The following is a 13,409-nucleotide window of genomic DNA, read 5'->3' as shown; positions in this document are numbered from 1 at the left end:
TTAAAATATTTATGCAGTGAGCCCCTGAGTCTCTTGGTTTCTTCCTCTCTTTTTCTCTTTTCTTTTCTGTGCTCCTGACTTGTGCATGTTCGCAAATGGCACGCACGCTGATTGTCGAAGCGCTATGATCGATCGATGTCGTTTTTTCCCCTTAATCAAAGAGTCAGACCAAACCATTTTTGCATTGGGGTGGTAGGGGGTTCTTGACTTCTTTTTCAAAGACAATAAAGGCAAAAGATCTAGAAATCATTTATTGAATGCAAATATAGCACATTTCTCCCCCAAATCAACACATTTTGAAATGAAATAAAATAATTTAATCGCAACTTCATGAAAGCCCAGTTCTGGGCCCCCCCCCCCATTCCTGGGCCCGGGACAACATACCCATTTGTCCCCCCCTGTCGGCGGGCCTGTGAACAGGCACACACGCAGTCTCTCTCGCTCTCCGTCATATGCGCACATTCTAAGATGCGCGATCCAGACATTAATGTTTCGCGTGCACGCTCTTGCTCGCTTGCTCTAGATTCCGGGAGATATTATCCAATTTGTGGGCATCAGGGAGCCACGATCATTATGCGGGAGACTCCCGGAACTTCCGGGAGACTTGGGATGTCTGGACCATGGAGCAATGGAAGAAGGAGGATTTGTCTGATGAATCATGTTTTGTGCGTCATGTGGACGGCTGTATGTGTGTCTTTTACTTGGAGAAGAGATGGTGCCAGGATGGACTCTGGGAAGGAGGCAAGCTGGTGGAGGCAGTGTGATTCTCTGGACAATGTTCTGCTGGAAACCTCGTGTCTTCTTCATCTGGATGTTACTTTGTCACGTATCCTACCTGAACATTTTTACAGGCCAAGTAAAAGTGTTCAGGAATGTTTTGAGGAACATGACAAAGACTTCAAGGTGTTGAAGCATCTGTGGGATGTTCTGGACAAACAAGTCTGATCCATGGAGGCCCCATCCATAACTTACAGGACTTAAAAGATCTGCTGCTGACATCTTGTGGTCATGAGTTGTCTAGGTCATACATTTTTAATCTGTTTGGACAGTCAGTATAATGAACACACTGTAGAGGAGTTCAGGACTTCATTGGTGAATTTTTTTTTTTTAATTTCAGTCCGACCCATATGACAATGAAGCCTGTTTGTAAAACCGAGTTTGATCCCTTTTATTTAGAAGAAGGCAGTGTTTTACAGCTCCTGTATGGTTTTATGTAATGCTATTATAATGATATGATCAGGTACAGGACCATCATGACAAGCTACAAGATCAAGATTTACTCAAACTCAAATAATTGCAGGTTTGTTCTTGTGCATGTGGTGAGAAGCATTATACAGACATCAGCAAGTTTATTACTAAAACTTTCATCAGTTAAATCATTCTGTAAATAAATCACTGACCAACACCCAAGAGCAATGCTCAAAACTTTATTATTTCATAAAATCAGGATTCAGGACATAATTGAGGAGAGACACGTCTAACTCTGTCAGCAGAAATGGAAAGGAGTAAATGCAGATAAATCCAAAAGAATACAAGAAACTTACTTTCATCATATAATGAGGATTGAACTTGATTCTCACCCTGTAATAGTGCATCACTTTTTAAAAGTTGCTCCAAATCAGAAGAAAGAGAGAAAAACATGACCTGCACCAAACATGCGGAAATAAATTCTGAAAAATTTGGTAAATTCTATGGGAATTAACTTTATAAATATTTTGCTCATGCAGTAGCCTAATTAAGGCTATACTGATGTGTGTATTGTGTGCTGTTGGTTCTGCAACGTTCTCTCTCAGCGGTAGAAGATGATCACCGCCGCCTTGGTCACCTGCTTACTGGCGCTTGAGCCAGTATGAGTGCCGTAACCACCCCAGTCGAAAGCCGTGAAATCTCCACACTGCCTCAGAGACTCTTCAGGAAAATGTCCACCTCCTCCAATACAGAACTACACACACACACACACACCAGCTTTCCATTTAATACATGGACTATTGAGTGTGTGTAATCATTCTAGATCATTTGAGTTTGTTTTTCCTCTTCTGCTTTTTTTCATGGAAGCTAAATAATCATCATGATGTGATCTTCTGACATTAAATGAGATATCATTTATCTACTTAACTAATTATGTACATTCCAGTTTTCTACCCCTTGCAACTTCATGATACATCAACTTTTTCACCAAATAATAGTAAAGTGTGTGGTTTTAAAAATCATGGCGCCTCCAGGTGATCCGGATGTCTGAATTGATTCTACAGCACTACAGCAAGAAACAGACCTGACAGACACCATAAGCATGATTCACTTGTGTTTGTAAATTACTTCCAGGCTGTTCCTTTTATTTTTACAAATTATTACTCATTTGATTCAGTTGCGTGTGTAAATGATTCCAAATTGATTAATTTACATGTATAAATGACTCCTCAGGTGAAGTGCTGCTTTAGTCATGGTGTCTCTGAATGTTGCCTTTAAATGTAGGCAGAATAAGGATCTCATGGGGCAGATATCTCCCTAAAGAGACAGACTTCATCTCAGAAACACCCTGGAGCTTCAATAATTTCATCTCATTCTCATCTCATTATCTCTAGCCGCTTTATCCTTCTACAGGGTTGCAGGCGAGCTGGAGCCTATCCCAGCTGACTATGGGCGAAAGGCGGGGTACACCCTGGACATCTCGCCAGGAAAACGGAGAATACTGAATTAATGTAAATACTGGAACTATACTGTGATATAAATTCATGGGAAATATATATAGTTATATAACTGTTAGATGAGCATTATATAAGTGTTATATAAATATTATCATCCGAGTTTTAGATGAATGTTATATAAGGTTTATATGAGTGTCATAGGGCGGCACGGTGGTGTAGTGGTTAGCACTGTCACCTCACAGCAAGAAGGTCCTTGGTTTGAGCCCAGCGGCCGGTGAGGGCCTTTCTGTGGGCAGTTTGCATGTTCTCCCCGTGTCTGTGTGGGTTTCCTCTGGGTGCTCTGGTTTCCCCCACAGTCCAAAAACATGCAGGTTAGGTTATTTGGTGGCTCTTTTTTTGACCATAGGTGTGAATGGTTGTTTGTCTCTATGTGTCACCCCTTTGATGACCTGGTGACTTGTCCAGGGTGTACCCCATCTCTTGCCCATAGTCAGCTGGGATAGGCTCCAGCTTGCCTGCGACCCTGTAGAACAGGATAAGCAGCTACAGATAATGGATGGATGGATGGATGGATGGATGGATGGATGGATGGATGGATGGAGTGTTATATGAGTGTTAGGTGAAGGTTATATGAGTGTTAGATAAGGTTTATATGAGTGTTAAATTAAGGTTAAATGCCTGTGTGGGGAGCCTAAGAGCATTAGAGAAATGTTAGATGAACATTAGACTGGTGTTAGATTAGAGTTAGATTAGCATTAGAAGACATTACATCAGAGCTAATGGCAACAGGACACAACATTTCTAAAGTGAACCTTCCAGGAGTGAATGTCCTGTTACCTTGAAGAGATTGTAGAGGTTTTGTCCGTAGCTCCTGAGGAATCTGTTCTCCGTGTGGTAGCGCAGGAATGATGTTAGTTTCCAACGATCCACTCGCTTGTTATTCGGAACGTGTCACACTGCCACGTCCTCTGATGCAATGTCATAATACCCAGGATTCTGTGGAATAAAGTACAAAGATGAAGAAGAAGAATCTTCTCATCATGTCAGAATTTCCTCATAATGATGGAATGATGCTTGTATTTAACATGAATTAGTGTATTTATGGAACTCACTGTTGTTACCTCGCCCGGGATGGAGTCCACCAGGGGGTGAGGTATTGGTTTCAGTGGGGTTTCTTTGTTTCTTTGTTTTTTGTTAACGATATTATGGGAAAATGGCTGAAACAATCTTTATGAATCTTTCAGGATAGATGGGCATTGGTCTCAAATAGAACCTCCAACATTTTGAGGGTCATCCGGTCAAGGCCACAGTGACCAAAAAGGTTAAAAAAAAGCTTTGAGCTCAGACTGCAGTCATGCTGTCTCAGAAAGACTACTCCCACAAACACGCTGATTGGATCGCTACCTGCCTCATTTGCATTCACTGTGTTGTCATTGGATTGTTTCTTGGTTTGATTATATATGCAAAGGAAGGGGTTTTGGCCATGCCCAATTTTAAACCCCATTGATAAAAGCTTCCTCACTCTGTTGATTTTTTATTATAAATCTCATCTCATCTCATTATCTCAAGCCGCTTTATCCTGTTCTACAGGGTCGCAGGCAAGCTGGAGCCTATCCCAGCTGACTACGGGCGAAAGGTGGGGTACACCCTGGACAAGTCGCCAGGTCATCACAGGGCTGACACATAGACACAGACAACCATTCACACTCACATTCATACCTACGGTCAATTTAGAGTCACCAGTTAACCTAACCTGCATGTCTTTGGACTGTGGGGGAAACCGGAGCACCCGGAGGAAACCCACGCGGACACGGGGAGAACATGCAAACTCCGCACAGAAAGGCCCTCATCAGCCACGGGGCTCGAACCCGGACCTTCTTGCTGTGAGGCAACAGCGCTAACCACTACACCACCGTGCCGCCTTTATTATAAATATAAATTATAAATAAAAGGACTAGACTAAAGAAATCACTTTCAGACTTGTTTATATTTATTATAAAGGAAAACTGCATACCACTGAGCTCTAGCGCCAGGCCATTTCCAGGAAATAGTTTCAGTCATGGCGACAGCGTGTGTATGTCAGCCTCAGTTCAGAGGTTTCAGTTCCGAAAACTGTAAGAGGTAAGAGTAGAATAATATAAAGTACAGACACTTGGTATATTTCACTTCTGTTATATTTAAATTGTTCATTTTTGGATTACGCTTCATTTATGTGGCTATTGCCTCATAGAGTAAATATATATGCTATATTTACTGTTTGGACAGGGTATCGGAAAGCAATTTTATTTATAAGCAGTAGCCACATGTACCCATAGGGTACCTATTTCTTTTTCACGATATCTTCATTCATATTCATCATAAGTGCTACCGGCTGAGGTTTGTTTTGCCTGGCAACACTTGCTATTATTGTAAATTTTAGAGTACTTTAATGATATTTATTCCATATTCTCATTTGTTTAGTTTTGTGTTTTTATTTCTTTTGATTTGGACCTTGAAGTTGTCACTGGTTGCAGCTTCTGCAGTGCTGAATGTGATGGTGTTACTCCACCTGTGGCCCTCCATCCTGTTGACTGGACCAGAGATCACCTTTACTTTAGAGTTAGATAAGCATTACAGGAAGATTAGATCAAGGTACAGTGGTGCTTGAAAGTTTGTGAACCCTTTAGAATTTTCTATATTTCTGCATAAATATGACCTAAAACATCATCAGATTTTCACAAAAATGAACATTAGATAAGCGTTAAAGGAGTGTTAGTTCAAGGTTAGATAAACGTTAGATGAGCATTAGATGAAGGTGAGAACATGAGAAAAATGTTCGAGGAATTTTAGATGAAGGTTAGATGAACATTAGATAAATGTTAGAGGAGCATTAGATGAACATTAGATAAATGTCAGAGGAGCGTGTGACAGTGAGGGTGTAGTCGAGCATCGGCCGTGAATGTCAAGGAATCAGGTCGAACCAGCAGGTAACATGTGACGAGTTACACCTGTGTCTAATTCCTGGCTGTCCATGAATGTGTGTCTCTGTGTGTCTTTCAGATGGCCCGTAATGAGAGAGAGAGAGACAGAGAGAGAGAGAGAGAGAGAGAGAGAGAGAGAGAGAGAGAGAGAGAGAGATGCATCCTGCATCCTCTGTGTGTGTGTGTGTGTGTGTGTGTGTGTGTGTGTGTGTATGGATATACAGTGGTGCTTGAAAGTTTGTGAACCCTTTAGAATTTTCTATATTTCTGCATAAATATGACCTAAAACATCATCAGATTTTCACAAAAATCCTAACAGTAGATAAAGAGAACCCATTTAAACAAATGAGACAAAAATATTATACTTGGTCATTTATTTATTGAGGAAAATGATCCAATATTTCATATCTGTGAGTGGCAAAAGTATGTGAACCTGTGCTTTCAGTATCTGGTGTGACCCCCTTGTGCAGCAATAACTGCAACTAAACATTTCCGGTAACTGTTGATCAGTCCTGCACACCGGCTTGGAGGAATTTTAGCCCATTCCTCCATACAGAACAGCTTCAACTCTGGGATGTTGGTGGGTTTCCTCACGTGAACTGTTTGCTTCAGGTCCTTCCACAACATTTTGATTAGATTAAGGTCAGGACTTTGACTTGGCCATTCCAAAACATTAACTTTATTCTTTTTTAACCATTCTTTGGTAGAACGACTTGTGTGCTTAGGGTCGTTGTCTTACTGCATGACCCACCTTCTCTTGAGATTCAGTTCATGGACAGATGTCCTGACATTTTCCTTTAGAATTCGCTGGTATAATTCAGAATTCATTGTTCCATCAATGATGGCAAGCCGTCCTGGCCCAGATGCAGCAAAACAGGCCCAAACCATGATACTGCCACCACCATGTTTCACAGATGGGATAAGGTTCTTATGCTGGAATGCAGTCTTTTCCTTTCTCCAGACATAACGCTTCTCATTTAAACCAAAAAGTTTTATTTTGGTCTCATCCGTCAACAAAAATTTTTCCAATAGCCTTCTGGCTTGTCCATGTGATCTTTAGCAAACTGCAGATGAGCAGCAATGTTCTTTTTGGAGAGCAGTGGCTTTCTCCTTGTAACCCTGCCATGCACACCATTGTTGTTCAGTGTTCTCCTGATGGTGGACTCATGAACATTAATATTAGCCAATGTGAGAGAGGCCTTCAGTTGCTTAGAAGTTACCCTGGGGTCCTTTGTGACCTCGCCAACTATTATACGCCTTGCTCTCAGAGTGATCTTTGTTGGTCGACCACTCCTGGGGAGGGTAACAATGGTCTTGAATTTCCTCCATTTGTACACAATCTGTCTGACTGTGGATTGGTGGAGTCCAAACTCTTTAAAGATGGTTTTGTAACCTTTTCCAGCCTGATGAGCATCAACAACGCTTTTTCTGAGGTCCTCAGAAATCTCCTTTGTTCGTGCCATGATACACTTCCACAAACATGTGTTGTGTAGATCAGACTTTGATAGATCCCTGTTCTTTAAATAAAACAGGGTGCCCACTCACACCTGATTTGTCATCCCATTGATTGAAAACACCTGACACTAATTTCATCCTTCAAATTAACTGCTAATCCTAGAGGTTCACATACTTTTGCCACTCACAGATATGTAATACTGGATCATTTTCCTCAATAAATAAATGACCAAGTATAATATTTTTGTCTCATTTGTTTAACTGGGTTCTCTTTATCTACTTTGAGGACTTGTGTGAAAATCTGATGATGTTTTAGGTCATATTTATGCAGAAATATAGAAAATTCTAAAGGGTTCACAAACTTTCAAGCACCACTGTAGTAGGCACTGAAAAGTGAACATTAAAATCAGAGGTGGAAAGTAACGAATTACATTACTCACGTTACTGTACTTGAGTAGCTTTTTTGTGTACTTATACTTTTTCAAGTAATTTTTAAAGAGTGTACTTTTACTTTTACTTAAGTATGTTTTCTTTTAAGTAGTGTACTTCGGTACATTTTACATCACAACCGTTGCTGAGTAAAAAAATAAAAATAAATAAAAAATAAAAAAAGGCTAAAACGGAGAAGGGGAAATGCGTTCTGGAAATGAATCACGGGAAGGACAGTTGTCGCGCGCGCGAGTCTCACACAGACGATGGCGGACATGCACCGGCGCTTTAAGGGGGGGGCTTCGGGGGGCTCAAACCCCTGGGCCACAGCCAATCAGGGGCCTTGTAATATTAATAAAATAATAAACTGTCGGAATCGTGGGCCTACATTAATGTACGGATAGAAATAAGGTTAGAAATAAATGAGCGCACAGTAGCCTGCTGTAAGAGACATGGTGGATGTGGTTCACGAAACGAACACCCACAACTGTCCCAGAATAAAATGTAACGTCACGCACGAAAGCGCGCCAAAGACTGCAGACTACAGAGACACAAATTTAGAGGCTTTGAAAGATGAAGCGTTCACATGTTAGCGGGGCGCATAAAAGGAAAAAAAGAGAGATGCAGGTAATGACAGAATCGTTGCCTAAAGTCACAGACTTTTTTAAGGTAAGGATCACCAATCTGTTCAGAATATCAGCTACTTATCAGTTATCAGCCTACCAGCAGCTAGGCTATGTGCAGCTAGGCTAGATATGCTATGATCTGTCCAACAGTAAAATAAATCAGTTGTGATTTGAATACGTGTCGTGTGATTTGAGTTATAATCCTGTTAGTATAATAGCATATTTCGATGGGGATAATAAAATGTCTAAAATGGCATCTACTGAAGAAATTGATGAAAAGATTGTAGCCTATAATGTTCACAGTTCAGGCAGCAGACAGAGTAAGCATACTGAGGGGAATAGCAATACAAAGCTAGCGCAGAGCCACATTTCTCGCTAGCTGTGTTGGGTGTGTTGTTAACCCGTGTGGATTTAAGTGAAATACTTGAGAAGTTCTGTGGTCAAGACAACGTTTTAAGGTAAGGACGCTTGATTATTAATGTTTGCCCGCCGTGGCTTGTTGTTGACGAAAGGCCCACATGATTTTGCCTTATGCAGCTACTGCTAGCGTCATGCTTTGAACTAGGTTAAGCTCATTTGCACTAAAGGATGGGTTTATTGAAGGACTTTGATGTAGCTAGTTCCTTTTTAAAAAATCGTATGCTCAAAACAGTATGCCCGTGTTCATCATGTTTAACTTTTTTCTTGATGGAGTGCGTGAAATATTGTTGCAAGTGGTATTTCGATGCAGTCATGTCAAAAAGGCAGTTGAATGCACGGTCTTAGTCAAGGAGAAGGAAGACTTGCATGATGCTTGAACATAGATCGGTAAAATAGACCCTAGTAGGACTTGGTTTCGTGTATTTCGGTCTGTAGAGTTATGAGTTTGGCCGCTGTCCATGGTGTTTACGTTTCATGTGGCTGCCGAGCCAAGTACCTTGACTTGCAGTGAATGTTTGTTTTCATGCCGCCGAGCTATTTTTATGTATTTTATTTTTTAAAAGGACTTGTCTGTAGGTGTGTGTGTTTTATGTTTACAACACATAGGTCTACATTATAGTGCACGCGCGCTTGTGTGGTCATCTCTGGCCATGCCCCTGCATGAAAGTTACGCAGTATCACTGTCCTGTCCGTGGTAATAATCAGAACCGGCTCTATAATGATAATGCGCGCGTTCTTCTCTCCCTCTGTGGTCGGATGTGTTGAGCGATGTGAGCGTGGGCCTTGCGCAGCTACGCTGAGCCAAACGTAACCTATCGTAGGCTTCTAGGCTAATTACGCGTTTACACTGTAAATGCTTGACACGTATTGCAAATAAAATAAGAGTGTTTTCCTGGCCAACAGTAAGGGTAGGGTTGACAGGTAGCCTATGAGGGGCCTAGCCCCTGGGCCATGGGTGTTGATAAAGCGCCCCTGCGGACATGGAGGAGACCGAGGAACCTGTGGTGGATGACCCTGCAGAAAACGCAATTTCTTCCAGTAGTGAAGTGCACCCCTGGCCCTACATACGTGATCACTTCAGCTTCGTAGAGAAAAGGGGTGACAGTTTCATTATGCAATGCAGATTATGTGTGCCCAAGAAGACAACCATTGCGGCATACAAAAATTCGACGTCTTATCTGTGTAAGCATGTTGAGGTAAGTATTGTCATTGGCATCATAATCATGGGTGCAGATAGAGGGTGGGACGGGTGGGATTCATCCCACCCAGATTTAAATTCACCTCGTTCGGTCCCCCCCACTTATAGGGAGGAAAAAATGTCTATGCTGTCTTTCTTTGCATAAGGCAAACCTCACGGAAAAATCAAAAGACTAATTACCATTCGGTTTATTGAGGTGCACAGCAGTACATACATAGTTGCAACAACTCACATAAAACAAAACAAAGACTGATATTCGGTTGGTTGAGCTGCGCAGACTGCACAGGTTGCGAGCTCGAGCTTGGTTGCTATGGTTACTCACAACAAGTTTGGCAGGCATATCGGGGTTGGGGTTGGTTTGCTGGCAGCTTTGTCCCCCCCAGTTTTTTATCACCCCCAGTTCAAAAAACGTATCTGCACCCCTGATCATAATGTTTCCTTTCCATAGTAAAACCGACAATAGGCTGGTTATATTCCAAAAATAGTGGATGGCATTGCTAATGTTGAAGTAGCAACCTGTTGGTACTGTAACATAACGGTAACTAGTCTGTTATTCGGTTGGCTAATCATGCAAGCAAGTTAGCTCGCCAACCTGACGTGATCAGTCCTCCTACCATTCTACATCCAACAGGCCAGAAAGGAATACTAAGCAAAACAAATAATGTTTGAATTGAATTGTTCAATAAAACACAGTGCACACAGGCAAGCTACGAGATTTCGGTGCAACATTTCACTTTCATATTTCGTGTAGAATGCTTTGTGTGTGGTCAGGGTGATGTAAACGACATGACTGTATGTATTGACCTTTTTTGTTTGTCTCAGTTTTAATGCAGCATTATCCTAAGCATTCAATTTGATACACTTCCTTTAAATAAAACATCTGGTTTGAGATATACATATATCCTTATTTCCTCTTCTTTTTCATTTTTGCACAACACAATGGAGGCAGAAAAAACCCATTGTTAAAAGTAACGTTTTATTTTTACTCAAAGTACATTTTAAATGATCTACTTTTTACTTTTACTTGAGTAGATTTTTTGTCTGGTAACTTTACTTGTGCTTAAGTAAAATTTCATCAGAGTAACAGTACTTGTACTTGAGTATAATATTTTAGTACTCTTTCCACCTCTGATTAAAATTAAAAGTGCACCTTGGATTGTAGTGCCTGTCTCCAGTTCCTCATTATCCCACCTCAGGGAAGTGTGACAGAGTGTTAGATGGAAGTTAGATGAACATGAGATAAAAGTTAGAGAAATGTTTGATGAACGTTAGATGAACAGTAGTTAAATCTTAGGTGAGTGTTAGACAAACATTAGATAAACATTAGAGGAGCGATAGATGAAAGTGAAATAAAAATTAGATAAATGTTAGAGGAGTGTGAGATGAACATTAGAGAAATGTTAGCGGAGTTTGAGATGAAGGATAGATAAACATTAGAGGAACATTAGATGAGTTGGACATTTGATAAATGTTAGAGGAGCAGTAGATAAAGGTTAGGTGAACATTAGTTAAACGTTAGAGGAATGTTAGATGAAGGTTAGATCACTGTTAGGGGAGTGTTAGATGAAGGTTAGATAAATGTTAGAGGGGTGTTAGATGAAGGTTAGATGAACATTAGATGAATTTTATTAAAAATAATGATGTAAAGCTACAGCACTGACCAGTGGTGCATTTCCCATACATGTTGTTCTTGTGAACGCTGGCCACCAGAGTTCATCTTCCTCCTGCAGTCATGTCACAGTACATCTGATACATGACACCATTAGGCGTGCTCAGGTAATAAAGACCATCTACAGTCACATTAATCAAAAAATTACACAATATTTCACATGGTAGTGCAAAGTGAGGCTCTGAAATTGTTCGTAATTTTCTTTAACCCTTTGATGCAAAATATATGCACACCCCTTCTAATGCACAACATGGGTCAAAAATGACCCGCATTCATTTTCCAGGTTATTTCATGCTGACTGAGTTTTTCTTTGCGCTATCTTTTGAAATCAATTTATTTTATGATTGAATATTCCAAGTATTCTTTAAATATCTTGTGTTTAATTACCACAAATCATTAATTTAATTTTTCCTTTCCTACTTTATGAACAAAAATACTTTTTATATTACTACACATGGGTCATCCAAGTGTGATTTAAAATTAAATGTCTTAATAATATAATAATAATAATTTGTTTCAAGTAATTACTTTAGCAGTGAATGGGGCCAGTTATTTATTTATTAACTATGTAGTTAGCTAAACCAACTACAATAAAATTAGCAAACTAAAGTAGAATATGTCAACAGCGAGGTAGCTAATAGTAATTATTTGTAACTTTCTGACAAGTAATCTACTCACTCTCAAGGTAACCTAAACATAATCCATTTTTTTCTAAGGTAATGTTAGAACAATTGAAAAACATTACTTACATGTATTAGATGGGCAAAGGGCGCTGTGCTGAGCTGTGAAATGTCTGACACAAGCACAATTCACAGTTCCCACCAAACGCTGTAGTAAACGCATGCGGGTTGTTTCTGACCCATGTGTGTAAACTTGATGTAGAATTACAAACGCTGTGCTTGTTCATAACTTAAGAAAGGAAAAATAAAAATGATGATTTGTGCTAAACAAAAACAAGATATTTACTGCATATTTGGAAAAGTAAATGACAAAATGAATTTATTTCAAAAGTATATCATAGAAACACTCAGCCATACATGAAATAACCTGGAAAATGAATGCAGGTCGTTTTTGACCCATGTTGTGCATTAGAAGGGTAGTGATACAAAAAGGGTTTTTATTCAAAAAGTAAGAAAGGAAAAATAAAATAAGGATGTATGATGATCAAAAACAAGTTAATTGAGGAATACCTTGAATACTGAATGATGGAATTAATTTATTGCAAAGATATAGAAGATAAAAACTCAGCCGGGTCACTTTTGACCCATGTTTTGCATCAAAGGGTTAATTAAGGAAATGGTAGCTTGTTTAGTATAGACTTTAAATCTTTCCTTGAGCTCTTTGGAGCTTTGGGAGTGGAATATTCCATTTCTGCAGAAATAAATGTGGGTTTACGCCATTGTGTTTTATTCTTCATGAATTAAACTCTGAATTAATTGGCACACATACGGTACCTACTGCAACACAGAACATGTTTTTGCAAGCCAGAGGTTTCTTATGTTTTATTACAGTTTAAACAACATAATGATCCCAAATGGAAGTACATAAGGAGCTGAATGTATGGCAACATGATTGACAGCTCACTCTGTGCATTTTGAGGGTCAAGTTTTGAAAACTTGCAGTGCTGTAAATCATTAATTATTTTTTTGTTGGCACTGAGGTGGATTTCAGCGGGGTTTTTATTGTGTCTTGTCATGGTGTTATATAGTGTCTTTATAGCATTTTATAGTGTGTGTGTGTGTGTGTGTGTGTGAGAGAGAGAGAGAGAGAGAGAGAGAGAGAATGAGGATGTTCTTGCTGTAGACGAACATTAGTTTTATCTTGAGCCTTAAGTTCAGAACTTTGGTATTTTGTGACCTCATGAGGAACCAAACTCATGGCTACAAACTGTGGAACTGAATGTTGGAGCAGAATATTTACTCCAAGCCTTCAGCTCATAATTCATCAGGAAATGGATCACTTCTCTTGCACCAGAGTTTGGATATTGCAGAGGTGATGGATGGTGAT

At 39.9% G+C, this 13,409-nt stretch overlaps 1 pseudogene; it reads right to left on the bottom strand.

Moving 5' to 3' along the window:
• Positions 1-1,789: 1,789 nt before the first annotated feature.
• On the bottom strand, positions 1,790-12,771 carry LOC132882550 (intelectin-like; annotated as a pseudogene).
• Between the last annotated feature and the right edge of the window lie 638 nt (positions 12,772-13,409).

This window comes from Neoarius graeffei, chromosome 3 (assembly GCF_027579695.1).
Source record: "Neoarius graeffei isolate fNeoGra1 chromosome 3, fNeoGra1.pri, whole genome shotgun sequence".
In the NCBI taxonomy this organism is placed as follows: domain Eukaryota; kingdom Metazoa; phylum Chordata; class Actinopteri; order Siluriformes; family Ariidae; genus Neoarius; species Neoarius graeffei.
Note: the sequence above shows the minus strand (reverse complement) of the source record. Positions and strands in the feature narration are given on the sequence as shown.